The sequence below is a fragment of the Ixodes scapularis genome, unplaced genomic scaffold, assembly GCF_016920785.2.
Source record: "Ixodes scapularis isolate PalLabHiFi unplaced genomic scaffold, ASM1692078v2 PGA_scaffold0__279_contigs__length_252992795, whole genome shotgun sequence".
Lineage (NCBI taxonomy): Eukaryota > Metazoa > Arthropoda > Arachnida > Ixodida > Ixodidae > Ixodes > Ixodes scapularis.
In genome coordinates, this window is record NW_024609835.1 from 66,820,953 (window position 1) to 66,842,026 (window position 21,074).

The window sequence follows — 21,074 nt, forward strand, 5'->3', positions numbered from 1 at the left end:
CAAACTTGTTCGAGAACCATTTGATGCTCCAACCACGTCGTTTGTTACTGTTCGGCTCTTTTTTTTTTTTATTATTCTTCCGATGCCTAGGTAGTTTTGCTTCTGTTATGTCAGACAGTGCCAGACGCAGTTTAGAGTCATTTTTATAACAATTGGTTTGGGTCGTTAATTCAGACAGTGCCAAGAGTAGTCAAGAGTAATATTTCAATTGGATCGCTTTTGATTGTTGAACCAGGCGGTGCTCCAGACGCAGCGTATAGTGATCTCTCAATTTGGTCTCTTTCGACAAGTCGCACAGTGCCAGACGCAATTTACAGCGATATCTCAATCTGGTCATGTTTGCGAGTTAATACGGACAGTGCCAGACGCGATTCACGGTAATCTATAGAATCTGATCGCTTTTGATTGTTAAATTATACATAGTCAAAAGCTTCGCCGGACGCCATTCACAAAATTATCTCAGATTGATCCCTTCCCCCTTTTCCCCGAACCGGTAAAGTTTTTTTAGCAGCTATTTACGGGCAGATGCTCCTTAATATAATTTTTTCTAGATGAAGTGCATTTAAAAGCATTCTACAGGCAAAGGGTAAATTAATAAAAATTAAGCCACGCATATAGTTTCCGGTTGACCCACAAAAACGGGCTAATTATCTGACCCACATCTGGGGTCGCCCGGAATATAATAAAAAAAAAGTATAATGCTAAGCAGGTCGAAACAAAGACCCTCATCCCGGGTAAAACCAAGTAATGATCTGAAGCGACCTCCAAGCCCTGAAAAACAAAAGACTTCATCGAGCGCAACGCGATTCAGATTAACGGCCGATTTAATCCCGCGCCGCAGTAGACGAAATGAGATGATCATCACCGTTCTCCTCTCCAACGACTCATAAAGCATCCGCCGCACACAACCAAGAAATCAGAGAAGGCCATCGCGAGCGCCCAGCGATCAGCGCGTATATGCCTCCCCTTCACATATGTCAGAGGGCTGATTCTCTGATGCAAGTCCGTCGAAACCGCAAGCATTGTCCGTGGATCGAGAGCGTGTTTTGTTTGCGCGAGCGATAGCGATCTATCTCATCGGCGGCATCTCATAAGCGCCGATTCTTAATCGAGCCCGGCGCAGAGAAAGAGGCGTGAGCGCGAATTAGCCGAGTGCCGTTAGGAGGCAGAATACGATAGCTCAATGCCGACTTGGACAATGAGCTGCCTTTGTAGGCCAGAGGAAGAGTCGGTTCCGATACGGGTGTACAGAACGAAGGGCCTGACTTCCTCCAGTGCTGCTCTAATCCGGAACGCGGCCCAGATTCCCCGAGAGGCCGACAGAGGTCGCGGCTGGTCACACAGGAGACGCGGGGCGTTGTTCGGCGGGCGGACGACGTTGACGGCGGCGGCAAAGTTCGCGGACCTTTGGTGGGCACAAAGCACTCGCGTTCAATGCCGCCGCTCACTCGCTGGTGCTGCTGCTGACCCGCCCGCAGGCCTTTTTACGACTCGCGAGTCGCGACGAGCCGCTGGGAGCGTCGAGCGCAGCCGCAGCATTCTGTGTCATGCGCGGTGTTCTTAACAAAAATAAAACAGCGATTTAAAAAAAAAAAAAAAAAAAAGGAAATGACGAAGGACAATGTTCATCGTTTTACTTTGCGTTTTTTTTTTTTTATTTTTAAATAAGGATGTTGACTGAAACGGGGTAAGACGCATCAAAGGTAATAATAACATTCTTATCTAAAAAAAAAAAAAAAATGGACATTGATTTGTGCAGTGTGCATCGTTTAGACGAGGACATATTTATTTTTCAGTTTGATTTCAATACAGCTGCTCAAAGACTAAAGGCAGATGACGCTTTTGGAGTACCTGAAAAAAAGTTTTGGAAAATGTTTTAAGCGCGGTTTGGCAGGGCCACGAAATAGGAAGTTGCATGTCCGTGGCCAGTGAACGAGCCGCGGTCGTGTGAATCGTGACTCTGATTGGAGGTCCAGTGGCTGCAGTGCTTCTACTTTAGCTTAGCCTCTCCCGCAAAACGTGAACAGATTCCGAAATTCGGTGGAGGCGTTTACCGCGTATTGCGAACCGACCAGATCGGTGGTGCTTTTTTTACCGATCATTGTTGAAGTCGCGCGATGGTCAGAAGAATTTAACGGCGTAAAACGATAATTAGCATTGCTCTCAAGGGAGCTGACTTGTCAACTCTGGAAATGCCGGTTTGCAAGCCTGTGGGCGACATGCCATGCTGGCCCGGCCGCTCTGACTCTCCTAGCAGTTTTGACAAAGGAAGTAAGCCTTGGAGAAATCGAGCGAGTCTAGAGATTACGAACTCTCAGCAACCAAGAACCTGAAAAAAAAAAAAAAAAAAAAAAGACACTACAGCAACAACATGTAGAAAAGGTGCATATAAGACGTCCTAACTTCGTTACAAAGCATCTACCTACCAAATTCCGACACGGTAAGATCAGACCATTCAGTATATAATTAAGATATTATATGGCTTCACCATTTCACTGTATAGAGATACGTTGACATTTCGCTCATATGCCCGCTATTAAAGCTCACTAGGTGCAACGTAAAGCAGCGGCAAGAGTAGCAGACCCGGATCCACAAAAGAACCAAACACACCTAAGAAAAAAAGAGCAAGCAACGCGCGGCGACGAGGCTATGAACGTCAAGTTCAATCAGGTTCGTGAGGCACTCGGGGAAGCCGATCTTGCCGAAGCACGCGGGCATCTTTGCTCTGGGCGCCGTCCGTCCCAACCGAGCATCGTTCCGGTCAGATGTTATCTTGACAGAAACCCTCGGTAATGAAGCGCAACAACAACAAAAAAAAGGGGGGAAGGAGGCGAGGTGTCCGCGAAGCCCAGCTCCAGAGGGCGTGCGCCAAATGAGATTAATCTGTACCTCGGAGCCGATCCGTTCGCTCGGAGAGGAAAGGATGCGCCATCGAGACAGCGTCCGCCGCCGCCGCGCGGAGGTCCCAGCGGTGCATAATGCAGCGGCGAAGGCGACCTGGCCGAGGCTGGCCCGTCGCTGGCTTATGCCTCTCCTAGACGAATGCACTATTCATCCGAATGCGCTTCTTCGACCGTCTTCTTCCGGCGCGGATCATGCAGCTGGCTATACGCGGGGAGAGAGCAGCCTCGACTGTCCCTTGGCCGAAAGAACAAACGACGCGGTCCGAGTCAGCTGCGATGAGGCGTTTATGCGATCGCGAGAGAAGAAGCGGTGTATAACATACGATACATATCGGTATGCAGCAGTGGGCGTAAAGCTCCGCCCGACATTGCAATAAATTTGCCGTTCTCTAACTCACGCCAAGAAGCGAGTAGCAACTATATCTTATTATCTGGCGCAACTGCCCATTGGTAATAAGCTAAACATATACGTACACGCGCGCACGCAAACACACACACACACACACACACACACACACACACACACACACACACACACACACACACACACACACACACACACACACACACACACACACACACACACACACACACAAACAAAACAAAACAAAATAGACACTTGCTTGCTTACGTGCACACCTTAAGGTCAGAAAGTTTTGCGTATTTCTTGTAATCGTAAGATTCCAATATTGAAAATGTTCTACGTGCGATGTGCAACAAATCGTGCGCGTGTGTCGAGAAAGTGAGGGAGAGGAGGAGACGAGAGCGCGCGGGCACTTCGAAACACCGGGTTCTGGTTGATGGTGGGAAGGATTAGTGGCTGCGCGGAGAGCAAGTCGTCCGCTTCTCGCGCAGGGGTTGCGGTGACGTCAGGACGACGCCGAGTCCGGATTGGCTTTGATTGGAAGGGTAGTGGGCAGACCTCAATGCTGGATGCCTTAAAGCCTGCCCACTATTTTGACTTTCTTCATGCAGCCAATAAGAGCTCCGTGTTCGGACATCATCGCAACCCCCGTACAGAAAGCAGACGAACTTGCGCCCCGCATAGCGTCCCTTGTCTCCACTGCACGCGTCGAACGCGTTAAAACGGGGAAGGCGGGCGTCCGGCATTTGGCTCTCGCATTCGAGCGCGTTCGAAGAGTGCAGGGGAGAAAATAGCAGCTATAGCTTTAGGTCTACTCACAAACCAATTGCATCTCGACGTTTTGATGTCCCCGGGCGCCCTCGCTTCTCCCCTCCCTCACTTTTTCGGCGCTCCCGCGCCACGTGTCAGGTTTTCTGGGCGCGTATGTGTTCATTCACTTCGCCGTCTAACTTGTTAAGATAAAACGAACTGTAATAGCCGTTTAGCTGTGCCAGCCGAGAGTTGGCCGAAAACAAACGATGGTATCGGCTGACACACCGAAAGTAAAGTATCGCGCGGAGTGTCGACGACTGGAGCGGCGAAAGGCGCGGTCAGGTCTGTTCCTCCTTCGGCGAGCCCCACCCAGACAAAGGGGACCCGGCAGCAGACAGAGAGAAGAGAGGGGCACCACAAACAAACACAACAAGAACACGGAGAAAGGAAGCGAGAAGCTGATTTCGCAGCTCCACTTGCCCCGCGAGCTTCGCTACCGTCTTCCTTTCGAAACGAAAACCCACGCGTCTGCTATAAAAGAACGGGGCGCCATGCAGGGAATCAAATCCGATGGTCACGCCTTGGTCTCCCCCCCCCCCCCCCCCCCTTCTCTCTCCCCGCTTTTTTCGTCTTCTTGTTATTCTGCTTTTTAGTATGAGCTGTGGCGGACGCTAAGTACTACCACACGCCCAAATGCCCACGCAAACGTTAACGCCGAAAAAAAAAGGAAAAGGAAACAACATGGTGCGGTCTCAACCGTAATGATTTAGTCAGGTGGCCCGAAGCAGCGCATGCACGCCCAATATTTATACTTATACAATAACCCAATGAGGTAACCTACTAGCTTCTCTCTATAGTTCAGATCTAAACTCAATTGGTCCGAGACGCCCACGCAGGCACACAGTCACCTACACGAGCGCCTTTGAAAGAAACCCGACACCACAAAGCGTCTACCTGGAGTGGCTTCCGCTTGCAACTGCAGACAAGGAAATAACAAACTGAAAAAGCAGGAGACAGAACCAGCTTGGAAGCTCAGCGGGAGTCGCGACGCACAGCGACGGCGGACATCCCATCCCGACCGAGACGTACGGAGCCCTCGTCTTTGTGGACCTCGAATGTCAACCTCACAAAATCAGCAAGAAAAGAATAGCAAGCGAAAGAACAGAGAGAATCGAAACCGTCTGGTTTCTTCTTCGGAGCGAGGGCGGGCGTGGCGGGATCTGCCAGTCAGGATTAGAAGGAGGCTCGATCCCCAAATATAGGGAGCCCGCCTGAGATTACCGCTCTTTATTCGCGAGGAGCACCCGATCGCCAGTGCCTGCCCATTTGATCGCCTGCACCGCCAGCGTCCGCCATCTTTTCCTTCGCTTTTGACACTCGAGGCTTCGCCCGCCACAACAGAAGCGCAGACACGGATCCCGGGGACACGTCACTAGGGGGCGCACCGTCCGAGGCTCCTTTGGGAAAGTGGATGCGTAACTCCAACGGCATGTATTTAATTTAATTCCGTCTGTTTCACAATTCGGCCACCAGGCCACGGCGGTTGACGCTGCACACTTGAATAGGCGACAGCTCCCTGCTTCTCTCCTTCACGTCTTTTCCGCTGGGTGGCGTTGCTTCTTTTGGAGTTGCAAATACGAAATGCTTGGTCCGCGCGTTAGAAACTGTTTTATAGTGAGAAAAGAGCAAAAGAAGTCAACTTAGTATACGGCGTTGTGATGTGGTGGCGCTCCGTCTTTGACATCAGATTCTAGATTAACCGAAACCCATTCACTTCCTTTTGTCTTCATATAACGTCGTCAGACTACGACTGCGCCACACTCAGCGATTGGACCCGAGCCCGTCGCCGGGCGTCCGTCCACGTATTCATCGAACGCGAAGAACAATCGAACGCTGGTGAAGCGCTCGTTCTCGATTTGGGCACGTACGCGCATGTTACTGTGATGGCGCCAAAATTCGAGGTCACAGGCCATTCTACCGGAGGCGTTGACTCGACACGGTGATGCACGAAGCGATCATTGGATAGGCGAGGAATCGCCCTGAGACACAAACATTTTTTTCTTTCATTTCTGTCATAAGAACAAAAGTGAGTGATGGGGAACAAAGAAGCTGCAAAAGATCGAAATGACTCTACATGTCAAATAGGCTGCAAGCTCCAAACATTCCTGATTGTAACGTGCGAGTTAAACATTTGCTGCTCTGACTTTCCTCACATAAAACTTAGAATACGAAATAAATACGCGGCGTCTTCACCATAAAGGGTGACTTCTCTCGCAGCAGGCGCGCACTGCGCTGAAACCTCCCAAGAACACGTGTTTTTGTAGCAGCGGCGCCCACAGTTTCACCCCTGGAACAGGCGCCAATCTTGGTGTAGCGGCAAAACAAAAATCAGATATTTCGGTGATTCGAGCTACGCACAGGTAATCGATATGTTTTCGAGACGCGTTTCTTATATGTCTCTACTTTGGGGTGATGTACTTACAAAGCTGACATAAGGAAATGTAAGAAGGAAAAAGGGCGTGAAGGAAAGAGCTCTGCGTGCAGTGGATCTGCTAGCCTCTACAGACTTGTACGGTACTCATGACGAGTAATCAGATTACTTGTCATCAATTACTATTGGGGGTAAATTTATATTAATTTGATTACATCTATTAGAAAGTAATCGCAATTGAGCAATCCAATTTCTTTCGGATGTACTACAATTACTTGCAACCGTTATTATTTTTTTCTTCCCTTTCTAATGGCGTACGTGGTTTCTACAAGTTTCTTGCCTAGAAATCTTCAACTCAAACAGTCTTTAACAGGAAGAAGTTCTACCGAAATTGGCGGATCGAGAAGATAAGTAGCTTCTAGTTCGTTGATTGTAATCGAATAATAGTCAATAAAATCCCGTTTCCAAATCAGGAGCATCTTTGTCAGTCAACGGTCAAGTACTTTTTTTTTTCAAGTAATCCAATTGAATACGTTTTAACTGATTACTTGTAACTATAATCGATTACTTCTTAGTGACGTGTACGAAACTGCCTCTGAAACAGCGTTGCCAACTCAAGAATTAAGAAAAGAAAAAAAAAACAGCAAACCAAAGTTGAAATTTTTTAAAAACCGCCAAGTTTCAGGCGCAGGGCATAAACGACTTTTCAAAACTTTTTACTGCTAAAATTAGCCTCAAAACAACACAATAAATAATAATAATAATAATAATAATAATAATAATAATAATAATAATAATAATAATAAACCTTAGAATGGAGCTTTCCTGTTTCGTTCAGACTGCTTCTACACACAGAGCGATGTCCACTGCGTCATCTTACATTTGCCAGGTGTTACCAGGTGTGTTGCCCTGTCATAACTGCCGATGTGCACCTCTATCATTCCGATCTTATGTGCAATATTTTGAGGCAAATGAAGGCTTTCCTGACCAAACTCACATGCGCTGCAAAACTATTCCAGTGGAGCTATTTTATCCGTTCGGTTAATAATGTCGCTTGGAACTTCCAGTACCTATACTCCGTCTCACTAGTTGTGTGCAGTGCAGGCGAAGGCAACGGCAGGTGAAGAGAGAAGGAGCGAGCACTAGGAAGGCGAGGCAGGAAAGGAGGGCAGTGAAGGGCAAGGGGAGAAAGGGAGAGTACAAGGAACGTTAGATAAGATAGGAGGTTTTCTCCCCCTCCCGAGCCTCCTTAGCACTTGCCCTTTCTCCCCTCGCCTGGCGTTGCCTTCGCCTGCACTGCACGCAACTAGTGACAGGGTATATAGTCTCGAAGTTGGTTCACTGGGCCATTTTTTATCTGGCAGACTTGAAATACGAACTCACATATTGACGCACTAATCAGGTGAAAGCATGTTCAAATGTTTGCCACCGTAATAATTCAGTGCCATCGCAACAGTGTTCTTTCTCACAGACAAGTTTTGTTAAAAGTAAGCAAAAATGATGACCCCATGACTCTGTACCACAGAAGTTAAGCTATTTACAATTAAAAAAAAAAAAGTTAAATAAAACATTTTAAACCGCGAAAAAATAAAAGAAATAAAAATGAAGAAAACACAAAGAAAACGTTAACATGATTTGAAAACCGCCAAAAATCCTGCCACCCTCAAAACGGTAATTTCTACCACCAAAGAGTTAAGGCCCGTTCACACTCTTGCGACTGCTTGCGACCTCTTAAACCTGGGTTCCTTAAAACTTCTTAAACCAGAGAACACACTGGCGCCATCTATTGGGAAGCATTGTAAACTCGGCGGTCCGGCATATTTTTTTTTTATTTCTCGCGCAATCTTTTTTCTTTTTTGGCTCGAAAAGCTTTTGTCAATGTTATAAACGAGCCTTTCTATGGGTATTACGCACATTTGACCTCGGAAATCCCGCAAAACCTTCGCTTTTGTGAAATGCAGTTCTAGGGTCACCGCATAGATGGCGCCACAACGTCAGTGTGTTCCCTCATTCTAGAAACATTTAAGAAGTTGTAAGAGATCTCGTCTCTCTCAGTCGTACTCGGTCGCAAGAGTGTGAACGGGCCTTTAGGCACACCGCTAAGTTTATCGGGAAAACCGCTAAACTGGCAACACTGCTCTAGAGGCAGCGAAACAAAAGGTTCCCAAAGAATATAATTTCGACTTTTTTTTTTTCCTTTTATCGCGAGAATAAACAGATCTGTATACGTTTAATGGTTCACGACCTTCCTGGAGAAATTAATCGCTCCCCGTATAAAACACAAGATATAAAAGAAGAGTCGACATTCAAATCAAGCGCCTAAATTGATAGCACTTATTCTTCTGCGAAGACTAGACGCACCCTCCCTCCTACGCGCTTTCAAAAACCGCGAGTCTTGAGCGCCGCGTCGAAGGCCAACGGCCACTTGGCCCACAAGAGGTACGGTACACAGGCACAACTCCATTGTTTGACGAAGGCAAAAGCCGAATAGATATCGGCCGCCCCCACGCGCAACGCCCTTTTAGAGAAAGGACGACGCAGCCGAGCCACAACAACCACGAACAGGCGGACTCCGCATAGAAAGAAGTGCGCCCCTTTTGACGGAGCACAATGGTCCACTCAGGCGGCTTCCCATTAGGTCTTTCCGGTCACGCAGAGACAGCGGTCAGCAGCAGCAGCAGCGGCCGAGGAAGACCGGTGGCCGACAAACAAACGCCTTTGGATTGTGCTGACCCGGTCTCTGTTCACGGTCAAGCGGACAGTGGGAGATAATTGTGGCCACGTTTTCCCCAAAATCGGCTTATCGGCGTGCGCGTCTCCCTCTATCGAACCGCGGAAGCCGGCACACGGCTGCGCCCGGAGACGTGGGAGGGGGGTCGGCGCGGTCCTCTCGCTGGGACGGGCCCCGACGTCGACTCGCCCTTATCGTTCCGACGGCCCTGGGCACGGGTCAAGGGCGACGGTGCTCGTCTCTGCTGCTGCTTCTTCTCGGCCTTGTCTGCTCGAGCAGCAGCGCTCTTCCTTGCTCTCGCCGGCCGTCTGTCTGTGTATCTCGATTCGCCCAGCCGTGCAGCGCCCCTCCGAGCCCACGACGCGTGCAGCGGAACCTCACGACTTTGTGGGCGGAAGGAAGCCACGCGCACGTGCGGAAGAGACTGCTATTGGCATTGACGGAGGCCCGAAACATGGTTTTTCCTGGGCCAAGGATATTTCGGCGAAATTGACGTTGGGTGCTGAACTTGGGCAGCCAGTCGAATTGAGCGTCGAGCGTCTGTTCAAGAAATCGGGATGAGCAAATAAAAATGTCACACCTAAAAAAAAAAAAAAAAAGAAAAATTCAAATTATTTTGGCGTTTTTTTTTTTTTTTTTCCTTTTTTTGAAGGTGAGTCTTACATTGAGAGGACACACTGGCGCCATCTATTGGGTAGCAGTGTAAACTAGGCGGTCCATCATATTTTCTATTTCTCTCCCGCATTATCCTTTCTTTCTTGGCTCGCAAAACTTTTGTCAACGTTATAACCGAGCCTTTCTTATAGGTAGGGTGTGTACTTTCCGGTGTTTATTTGTGAGAAAAATCGGCGGATGTTTTTCGGTGTTTATTTATTTTCAAAACACCGGTGTATTTCGGTGGAACGTCTCACGACGAGGCTAAAATCGGTGATTATCGGTGAAAAAAAAAGCGATTGATCACAGACAAAGATTTCCAATTTTATTCACATAGTTCATACACTTCTTCTCTAGGAAGCAACAATTTCTCACACTTGGTTATTACAGTAGATGCAAGCATACTTTCATGCTTGCATCTACACGCAAGGAACGTGCTGCCGTCATGGCAGCACGTTCCTTGCGGTTCGCAACCCGCATTTATGAAAACGCACGCTCCTGTACGACACGGACGTTGGCAGTGCGTTAATTTGTCCACAAAAAAGGCCCATGGGAGACACTATGGGGGAAAGGCGTATGAGAGCTTAGCTTCCACTGCGTTCACTAGACGCTTTTGAACCCCACAAAGGAGGGCGGACTGACGCCACCTGCAAGCCATGTATAAACACTGGAAGAATGCAGGATCCACGAGATAACACGTTTGACGAACCTCTACGGGGAAAGGGTTTCGCTAGGTCGGAAACTAGCAACGACCGGTGTTTTTCGGTTTTAACCAGGGCGAAAATATCCAACCGCCGGTGTTTTTCGGTTTTAACCGATTTTATATTTTCGTCACCGACGGATGTTTATCGGTGTTTTTCGGTTAAAACCGGAAAATGCACACCCTACTTATAGGTACTACGCACATTTCACCTCAGAAATCCCGCAAAACCTTCGCTTTTGTGAAATGCAGTTCCAGGGTCACCGCATAGATGGCGCCAGCGTGCCAGTGTGTTCTCTCGTCCTAAGAAATTTTAAGAGGTTTTAACAAGCCTCGTCTCTCTCGGCCGTACTCGGTTGCAAGAGTGTGAACGGGCCATTAGCTTCACTATTTTAAGTAAATAACGAAAAATAAAAAACGGTCACATAAAAAAAAATTACGGGAGGACATTTAAGATTGCTTAAGTGTAGGAATGCAAAAGCATTACAGTCCCGCGCGACCGCCTCACAGTCCAGCGCACGAAGCACACAACGAGCACAGACAAAGTCCAAAGCGCACCTTTTGCACATGGCGCCAGTGACATCACGCTCCTTCACTGCGCAGGCGCCGCGCCCCCGCGGGCTCCACGGCTTCCGTGACGAAGTATCTGCGTTGCTGCGCTTTTCTTTGTGTTTTATTTCTGAGAGGCGTCCGCTTTGACCTTGAGCGGCGCGTGCTTGATGACGTATTTTTATGGCCATCTTTCGGGCACACCGCCGACGTCTTTTCGTGTAATGGGACTTATAAGGCTTTGGCCTTAAAAGATTCGCACCAAGTCGAGCGCACAGGTAGAAGCGACACCAATCTTGTTTCCGAAGGTTAGTCTTCGGAGGAATTCGAGCTAAGAAAATCCGAATGCTCACTGCATGAATTCACTTGACCCCCTTCCGTGTTTAAAAAAACAACCATCCTTACTACGAAGATTAAAAAAAAAAAAAAAAGATTGTATTCTGGTTTGAAACAGGGCGCAGTGAGATGGCATGTGCATACTCGAAGAGGCTTTCTTTCATCGAATCCGCTACGCGCGCTCAGTGTCCGCACTCGTTGGATCAATTGGGCGGCTATTTATATACAGTACACGAAGGTCAACACGCGGGGAACTCGGACATAAATAACCCTTCTAAGGTCTCTCTCGAGCCGGAGAGGTCTACCCCAACGGCAAGCGTCTCCTTATCCTTGGGAGCAGCGAGGAAAGAAGAGCGCGCGCGTTTTGGCCGAATTTCGATCGAGCGGCGGCGGATTCAAATCGGGAGAGAGACAGGGCCGCGTGCACGACGGAGGTCGCTGCTCGGGCGAGGGGACGCAGCCCCGAATTCCGGCAGCCGCCGGGAAAGACGGGGCGGATTCACTTTCCGCATGCGGCTGGCTGCTCCCGGGCCAGATGGCGGAGGCCCGATAGCCGGGAGGAAGACCGCGCGGGACGTGCGCGGAATCGGAGGACCGCCCTTGTTTGCCAATTCGCTTCCAGATTGGAAAGAAACTGGCCGCCCAGCCCGGGACGCTGCTGCGCTGCGCCGGAAAGCCGCTTATCGACACGGACATCGCCAGGGCGTGGTGCCGACCAAGTGCGGGCCGAGCACCGAGAGTGCAACGCTCGGTGAAAGTGCGATACCGAACGCCGTTCTCGACTAACGCCGCCAGCCTGTGAGAGATCGGTGCACTGCTGACAACTCCCATAAAAACGACGCTGCCAAAAAACAAAACAAAAAACTGAACATTGGTGTCTCGTGTTCCTGAGCAACATTCATGTGCTGCCAGCGAAAGTACGAAAAGTTGTTGGCTGATAGGTAATCGGACACCCCACCATAGATCAGTGCAACGGCAGTCGTGTGTCGGTTCTATGCTCTGATAAACTCGATAAGGTAGAAGTTGCTATTCTGGAGATGGAGGGCAAGAAACCAGCAAATAAACGAGATTCATTTCAGACTATCTGGTTTGCGATAATGCTCGCGGGACGCATGGGCTGCCCATATTTCACATACCGAATTCCCTGCCTGACAGCCAGCACAGGCACGAGTTTGTCGCTCTGGACGGTCCCGCGCGGCGCCGTGGAGTCGGTCGTTTGAAACACCCCAGAGTTTTGGAAGGGCTTGGTATTTCTTTTTTCCAAGCAGCAGATATTTGCGTTCGTTGCCTTCGTTCGGTGCTAGGCTCATAATGAACCGGTACCACCAGACTTTTTCTCTCTCTCTCTCTCTCTCTCTTTTTGTCCTCATAATAAAGAAAGCCAATGAGCACAAGTATCTGCTGCAAAAATGAAGGGAAACCCGCTCATAATGAGGAGATCCTATGTCTCTTGCCCCTTTCAGCTGCCCATCTCCAAAGCATTACTGAAACGGAGACAGCGAATCCGCACTGCCCTGTTTGGCGAGTTATATACCAGATGGCACAATGTGTTATATATTCAGCCTTAACACCCCCCCCCCCCCCTTTTTCCTCAAGACACACACACGCACACTTAAGAAAACATCGTCACAAACAACATCACTGCCGTCAAATTGCTAACACCCCCCCCCCCCCCCCCCTTTTTTTTCCCGCTCCTTCTTGGGACAAAAAACACTAAAACGATTTCAATTTAGTGCCACTGCCAAAGCATGATTGCTCAAGCATCAAAGCGAAGTGACGCAGGTAAACGCCCTGAGCGACTTTAATGCAAACAAAAGCTAATCCCGTAAATCCCGCCTGTCGCGAACAGTAGCGCAGCAGAGAATCACATAAATTGCAGGTCAGAGCGGCTGAAATGCGGGTTGTGCGTATACATCCCCCAAGTACATTTCCACAAATAACACCTCGTCTCCACGCAAGCTGGGTTACAGAAGTTTCGCGACTGCACGCCATAAACGCTTCCCCGCGTCGACAGGATCCCTTAGAAGACAAAGCCACATCCAGCAAGAATTCCCTGTCAGTGGGAGGGGGAGGGAGGTCACTCAGGGAAGTGCGCTCGGAGCTCGTGGAGAAGAGGCAGCCGTCCAGAGGACCTCCTCAAACGCTTCACCACGTGACCTGCAGCACGAAACACGCATGAACAGGGCCGCGGCGAAGAGGAGCGTCTCGCTCGCTAAAGGAGCTCCTTTGTTGGCTCAGTCGTAAACTAGAAATACGAGCGGGGAGTTGACCGGCCCTGGCCTCGACGGTCCCGGCGTTGCTAGCAGCGGCGAGACCGCCACTTGCTTAGACTAGCTGCATTGTTCGCGGCGAGCCGGGGATGGCACCCTCGGCTTCGGAGCGTCGGTTTGATGGAGGTCCGATGGCTTGGACACGGCGTGACATTAACACCGAGACTCGCGGATAAGAAAAGAGTAACGAGGAAATAAGTAGACGGCACGAAAAGCTGAGACTTTCGTGCGGTTGTCGCTGTCATCTTCCAAAGCGCCACGGTCAGGGTCTCAGTTCAGGAACTCTTCGTATCTTGTACACGCGGGGGATTGAGGTCCCTGCGAGCGTGTGCTCAATCCGTATTCGCAAGTGGGATTAACGAATGTCCCCCCAGTGTCACCCCGTTTTAACTTTTACAAGTCCGCGTTTGTCTGAGACCTGCATTCGGACAGTTCACACGCATGAACTACGAAGAAAAATAAGAAACGCATCGCCCGGCGTTTTCGTCAGGGAAGCGGACCATGTGTAAGCTCACTTTCTCGTAGAGCACATGGCCAATCACTGCGATTGGCGAATGACAAAAACCACATATAAGCGTCTTTCACAATACCACCCACCAAACATGTGACATGCTTGAACAGTGAGCATGGAAAAAGCCATTCTCAAAGTTGCGTGCCCAGGCCGCCTTCTTGAACGGAAAGCCGCAGTCCAAGTGCTAGCTCGGCATGCGAGGGTGATCTGTGTGCGCGTGCTGCGGGAAAGTGATCGCGCGGGCAATTGCTTCGGGGCAAAGCGCTCAGGCGGTTTGGGTCGACTGGAGGTCACGGTTATGGGGTCCGTCTTCGGAAGTGAATGCGCTATTCTCCACGACGACCACCGAGCCCGTCTCAATTCACAAACTGCAGGACTGGCTATATACATGGTGGCGTTGTGGCCTTCGCGCCGCTGCCCCATCGGAGCCAGAGCGAGACGGAACGGTCAAGGGGCGTCCGATCTCCCGGGACGATAACGAGGCGTGGGCGTTTAATTAGAGCCGCTCTCGGCGCGGCTGATTCATTAGCGCCCCGATCTGGTCCAGCACTCCGTCGCCAAGGCGCGAGCACGGCGAGAACCGCCTCTTCTTTCACCTCCACGACACACAATGGGGCGAAGGCAGAACGCTGCGAGGCGTGCATAAACCAGCGCCTTTGTCTCGTCGTATCGTGACGAACTCACGCCCGCCTGGGCTCCACCTCGATGAGCGATCGGTCCTGGTTGCGCATCCGGCCCGCTCTCGAAAATCGCCGACGCGCAAAAAGGCCCACGAGCGTGCCCCTCAAAAGAATCAGTCGAGCATCCAGAGAGGCGGGCTTGAGGCGCCTACGTTTGTTTGTGTATCGGGGGTTTGACCCAGTCACTCAATGAAACCATTGAGGGTCGGACTCGGTCTGCTCGCTTCTGTCAATTTGAAACGACGCCGCGTGGACCCAGCTGTTTGGTGATGGAGAACAGTCTGGAAGGACAGTAGGCCTCCGTTCCTTTGCGGCTGCATTCCACCTTACAAAAAACCGCAGCGGACGCTACGAAACACAGCAGCCAATCGAATGCCTCGTGAGCGTCACGTGACCTTTAAGAGGAGCGCAGCGAAGCGCCGGACACGTAGTCAGGTGGCACGTTCACAGCGCTGGACTGATTGGGATGGCCCGTAGCGTCCGGTGCGGTACATCGTGAGGTGGAACAGAGAGGGCACAACACACAAAAAGGATCGCACGCGGGCACGAAAGACAACGAGAACGATGAAATGGACGAAGTAATCACTGGAACGCTGGACGACGCGGCAGCATAAAGCCACTAGGAGGCTTGGACGGGCACGGAGCGAATAACGAGGCGGCGATCGCGAGCGTGCTGTTTCCTCGAGTCCTGCTGGTATACAATACAGGTCATGCTGGTCTGGCGCTCAATAGGGCATCCGTCAGCGTCGTGGGAGGCCCTCCCCTCAAGCTTCTTCCCAAGGATATTCGTAGATCCGAGCGAATCGAAGCCAGAGAAACTGGTCTCCACGCGCCCCGGAGCGCGGATTCATCCCTGGCAAATGAAATATAGCCAACTGGATTTTCGCCGGCGGTTTGTCCCCGTTCCGTCTGCATCTTTGTTTCCAATGCGCGGCCGCAGTGGTAGCCCCGTGCGTACGTGAAAGAACGTGACGGGAGATAAACAATGCGTAACCAACCCAACTTTCAGGGTGGAAGTAATCGCGACTGGAGCACGGGTCATGCCAGGAAGCAATGCGCGGCGGCGGCCACCGTGCCAGCGTTCTGCATATCCCGCGCCAGCACACAAACACGTATGCGAGGTCTAAAGGTCAGCAGCGCGTCGCCGAGTACCACCGCAAGCGGCAAAGGTTCCTTCGAGCAACAATTTTACAGTCACCAGGGGGCACGCCGAGCGGATTAAGGCCGTCGAGACGAGCTCGGCTTCTTGGAGCCAAAAATGGCGCCGTAGGAGAAAACGGAGCGAGGGTGTCCTGTCCGACGTTTGTTTATTATGAAAAATATGCGCGGCCCGAAGAGCAGACTGGCTAAGAAAAATGCAACGACTGAACAATGAGCCACACCCGAAGCGGTGGCTACGCTTTTCTGTGTCACGGAACGGAAAGGTAACTCGGGATATTTTTGTCTACCGCTGGCCCAGGTTGTGCTTTAGGAACAGATCGGTTGGCGACGCGGGGGATCTGATCTGGGAGGTCCGTGCTTGGGTGAGAGCACGGCGCGGTCGTCTGTCTATGACGACCGACTTTCGGGCAGCAGAGACGTCATGCTGGAGAAGCCTCGGAAATAGTAAAATGCATCAGCCTCGTTTACCGACGGTCGTGGGGTTTTTCGAACCAGGACGGTTTGAACGAGGCGTGCTCGAGCAACTGTTTGAAGCTATAGGGAACTTTCTTTCCTGCGTCTGTGGTTTTTTGAACAGACACAACAGCGACAACGTATCTGGAAGCAAATAGATTTTCGGTCAGAGGGCATTAAATATTCCACATACTAAACGGATGAAAGATCTGCTAAACTCAAATAATATGAAATCTTATCATCCGCATCTCACCCCCTCTATCTTTGTCCTCACCCCATTAATTCGTTTTTCTGCTACTAACTTTTTAGCAAGTCCCATCACGCTAAAAAACGAAACTACACTCGCGTCTTCTGCCCAGCACAGTATATGGAGAATACCAAACCACCGCGCTACGAACAGAGCCTAAAGGTTAATCGTGGGAAAATCTTGCGACCCAAGAATAACGAACTGAGAAGAAGCTCTTATCATGACGTGTGACATGTTCGCTGCCCCAGCGTAGGCGTCATCTTTAGGGTCAGTAAGTTCAGGATTTCCCGACTCCTTGGCTCTCATTCGTAACAAAACGATCGAGCTCTGCGCGTATTGATTACACTCCATCTTGCCGTGCTTTGGCGCTGAACAGCATCATCAGCGTCGCGATTAACTTTGGACACGATCGCTTAATCGGACGTGTCGTAGTTTTCCGCTCGTACGTGTCCCACACCCAAGGACACGGACTCGGAAAGAGAAGACACGCCCGTACGTAAAAATAAACAAAGCAGAAGAAAAAAAAAAGAAAAAGCTTCAATGTTCACACGTATTCACATCCACAAGAAAGAAAAAGTTTTACACGAGCGGCAAGTGGGAACTTTCTCGCAACGTGGACACTCGCAGAACACGCTCTGGCGTCGCGAAGACTTGCAAATGAAACTCGTCGCGAGCGAAACAGGAAGCGGCCGTCTGCGGACACGATCGGTGACCACCGATCTCATTGGCATTCCCAGCGTGGTCCGCCCCGTGATCCAATGTAAACAAGAAAGTTGCTAGGAGACAAAAGCAGCCGAGGTCGTGCGAGAGCCACGCCAGGTGGAAATGGAACCGGCTTCGGCTGCCATTATGTTGGTGTTTTCTTTTTTTCTTTTAACCTTTTTCACTTTCCCGTAGGTAAGTTCTCATTTGTGTTCGAAAGAGCCCAGCGACTAAAAGCCATCATCGATAAATACGTGACTTGGAAGATAAAGTTAACCACGAATAAAATGTCGCTTGTCGGCACCGCTGGGTCAAGAACGCCGGAACTATGTTTTGTAAACTGACCGACGACGTTATCGGTGCGTCGGTCTTAAACGCGAAGGCCATCGTATCATTCCGCGTACTTCGCTGATTGGGTGGTCCGTTATTTTAATTAGATCTTCAAATTAGCTAATCTAGCGGGTCATACATATTCGCCCGCACAATTTTTTATTTTTTTTTTTATTTTCGAGTCAATTAACGTTGAGTGGTTCCTTTACCGAAGGTCATATCTAAAAGCCCGTTCACACACTTGCGACTTCTTGGGACGGAGTGCCTTGAAACCTCTTAAAATTTATTACGTCGAGAAGGACAAACTGGCACCACCTACCGGATGGCAGTGGAACACTTGGCGGTCCCGTATATTTTCTATTTCTTTCGGGCATCATTCGTTCTTTCTTGGCTCGAAAAACTTTTGTCGGTGTTATGAACGAACATTTATCATAAGTAGCACCTACATATATGACCACGCAAACACCGCCAAACCTTCGCTCTAGTGAAATGGAGGTGTTTGGGTCACTGCATAGATGGCGCCAGGATGTTAGTGCGTTCTCTCGTCGTAAGAGAAGAGGCTTTAAGGCAATGATTATAATGCAATTAAATGCAAAGCTGCAAGCGAGCTGGATAAGAATGACGAAAATAATCCCTGGAGAAGGGGAACAAGAGGGACAAAGGACAAACACAAATCTCCAAACACAGCTAGGTGACTGGTGAGCGACCGAAAAAATCCGCCTGGTCCGGGTACCCGGACCAGGCGGATTTTTTCGGTCGCTCACCAGTCACCTAGCTGTGTTTGGAGATTTGTGTTTGTCCTTTGTCCCTCTTGTTCCCCTTCTCCAGGGATTATTTTCGTCGGCTTTAAGGCACTCGGTTCTAAGGGGTCGCAAGTGTGTGAACGGGCCTTTAGAGGAACAGCTTCTCAATGTTCCGCGCGTTCTTGTACCTGATGCGGGCGCCGACACCTAAAATTAAAAAAGCATGAAATAGGAAGTGGACTTGTCCTTCCTTGAGAGTGTGAAAAGGGTCACCATCTGTTAAGATCTAGAAAAAACAGCAACAAAATACAAATGAGAAGAATGACGTGTTTCGTTTTCTTTTTTTAATTGTTTGGGCGTAACGTTTAAACCGAATCAACTTCGCAAACAATTGCAAAAAAAAAAAAAAAAAAAAAAAACGAGGAAAAGTTTTTTTTTATTTAGATCGGTCGCCTTCCGGACTGATCGAAAGGTGGTCCGGCAAGCAAATTGATTGATCGACTTGATATCTACACGTGCCAAATAACAGCAAGAGTCGTTGACAACGCACAAACTGCCAGATATCGTTACTCTTATCAGACTGTTCGAAATACAACATTCCGTTGCTCTTTTTTTGAGAAATGTCGTGAGTTTTCCCCCGCATTCACTCAACAGCTTCCATCTGCCATCCACGATCATTTTCGCTAAGGACTCTCGCATTTGTCTGATCATGAAACCCGAGCTGGTTCTTCGTTGGAGATCACGTTCAAAAGCGTAGCGTGTGAAGACATGAATGCTTTCAAGTGCGGAGACTGCAGCAACAGCGGCTACGGCTCAGCGGAGACAAATGGACCCAGTGGAATTCCTTCGCCTTCCAATGGCTCATCTAACTGCCACCCCGTCGTTCTCGGAGCTACCATCGGGCAACGACTGGTCATTACAGGGGTCGTTAAGGGATCGCAGACGACGCTTTTTGAGCATCTCTCGAGAATATAATTTCCCTTTAGGAGGCCATAGATCCAATTAATGTGCCTGCTCTTCGAGCGCTCGAGTTGAAACTGCAAATCAAATGCAAGTTGGAATTTCGATTACTCCGCACCACTCATCCCCGCAGAGGCGGGCTTTAGTTTTATGACTCCCGCTGGAGAGAATCGATACACACGTATATTCCCTAGTCGTCAGTGGTCGCAATAAAAAATATCCAGAAAAAAAGAGGCAGGGATTACTGCGCAATGAAACTTTCCCTCGTCGAATCCGCGAGTTCACCGACAAAGAGAAAAGGTTGAGCGTTATTTTCGCGAACTAGCGACCGACGATGACAAATGATCTCGCTGCGAATATGAGTGTCTCTGTTTGCTCATGCTGTGGACACTGCTGCATGCTTGGCACGTCGCGGCTGACGCAACCAAAATGACCAGATACAGAGGAAGTAGAGCTCGTTTGCGAGAAACGATTCGGACCGAACGGGTTGGAGAGGCAAGTTTCAGACGACGACAAACATTTCGACACCACACGATGCGACAGCGCTCTAGTCTGCGGCAACCAAGTGTGTACAGTGTACACGGCGCCACAAACCCTCGCAGACTGGACGAAAGGCGCGCGTTGCGCGGTGCCGCATTCCTCGTCGTCGCGCAGAAAGTGATGACGAATGATCGCAGTCGCGCTATTTGTTTTCAGTAAAGGGACATCCCCGACAGCGAGGAGGGACAAAGCGGCGTTGTCGTCCGGCTGTATCATCCCGTCGTTAGATGGACCCGAGCCTGCAGCAGCAGCCGTTCGTTCCCGACCCTCAAGCTGACAGTGCGGCAGAAGCTACGCGTTTACCGAGCCAATCAACCACCTCCCTTCCATCAGCTGACCTCCCCCCGTGCGAGCGGGCAAGTGAACACCGTGGCCAAGAGAGATACATTACTGGACCAACGAACAGGTAGCTTCCACCGCACTGTCAACGTAGGGGTGAACGAAGTATAGGCACCGCGCGCAGCGGCGGAGGAGGGGCTGATGCTTATAGATGGCGGCGTATGTCTACCGCCGTCGGTGCACGGGACAGGCCAACGCAATGCGTATCCAACATATGGTCAGCGATGCAAGGTCATACAACGATCGCCACAAGGGACAACGCCCTGCGGCGCATGTGCGGACTCCCATGTGAAGGAGGTTTCACTTGCGGGACAATAAGCAGCGATTAGTCTAAGCGTATGAGTTCACACATTTGCGTCGAGTTCGACTGAGTGCCACTAAAACGGCTTGCGACGTACGGGTTGCTATGGCAACAGTGGCGTCGGCTCCAACAAAACCGGTTGTCCACCGGCGAACGGGGTAAATTTCAAGCGGCTCATCGTATTTTGGTAGTTCAGCATTTATACTTTGTTTCACCTTACTATTGGGGGCGGGCGCGAACTACAGGGGGCGCTTCTCCAGCCATCATCATCATCCGTTGTGACGTCACTAGTAGCTCTGGGGCAGACCGCGCAGATCTTGGATCTCTCGGCCCGTCACCTCGCTTCATGCGCTGTCTGGGTAACGCGCGGCAAAGCCTGTTTCACACGTCGTGTGTTTATATGGTGAAGTGATCCT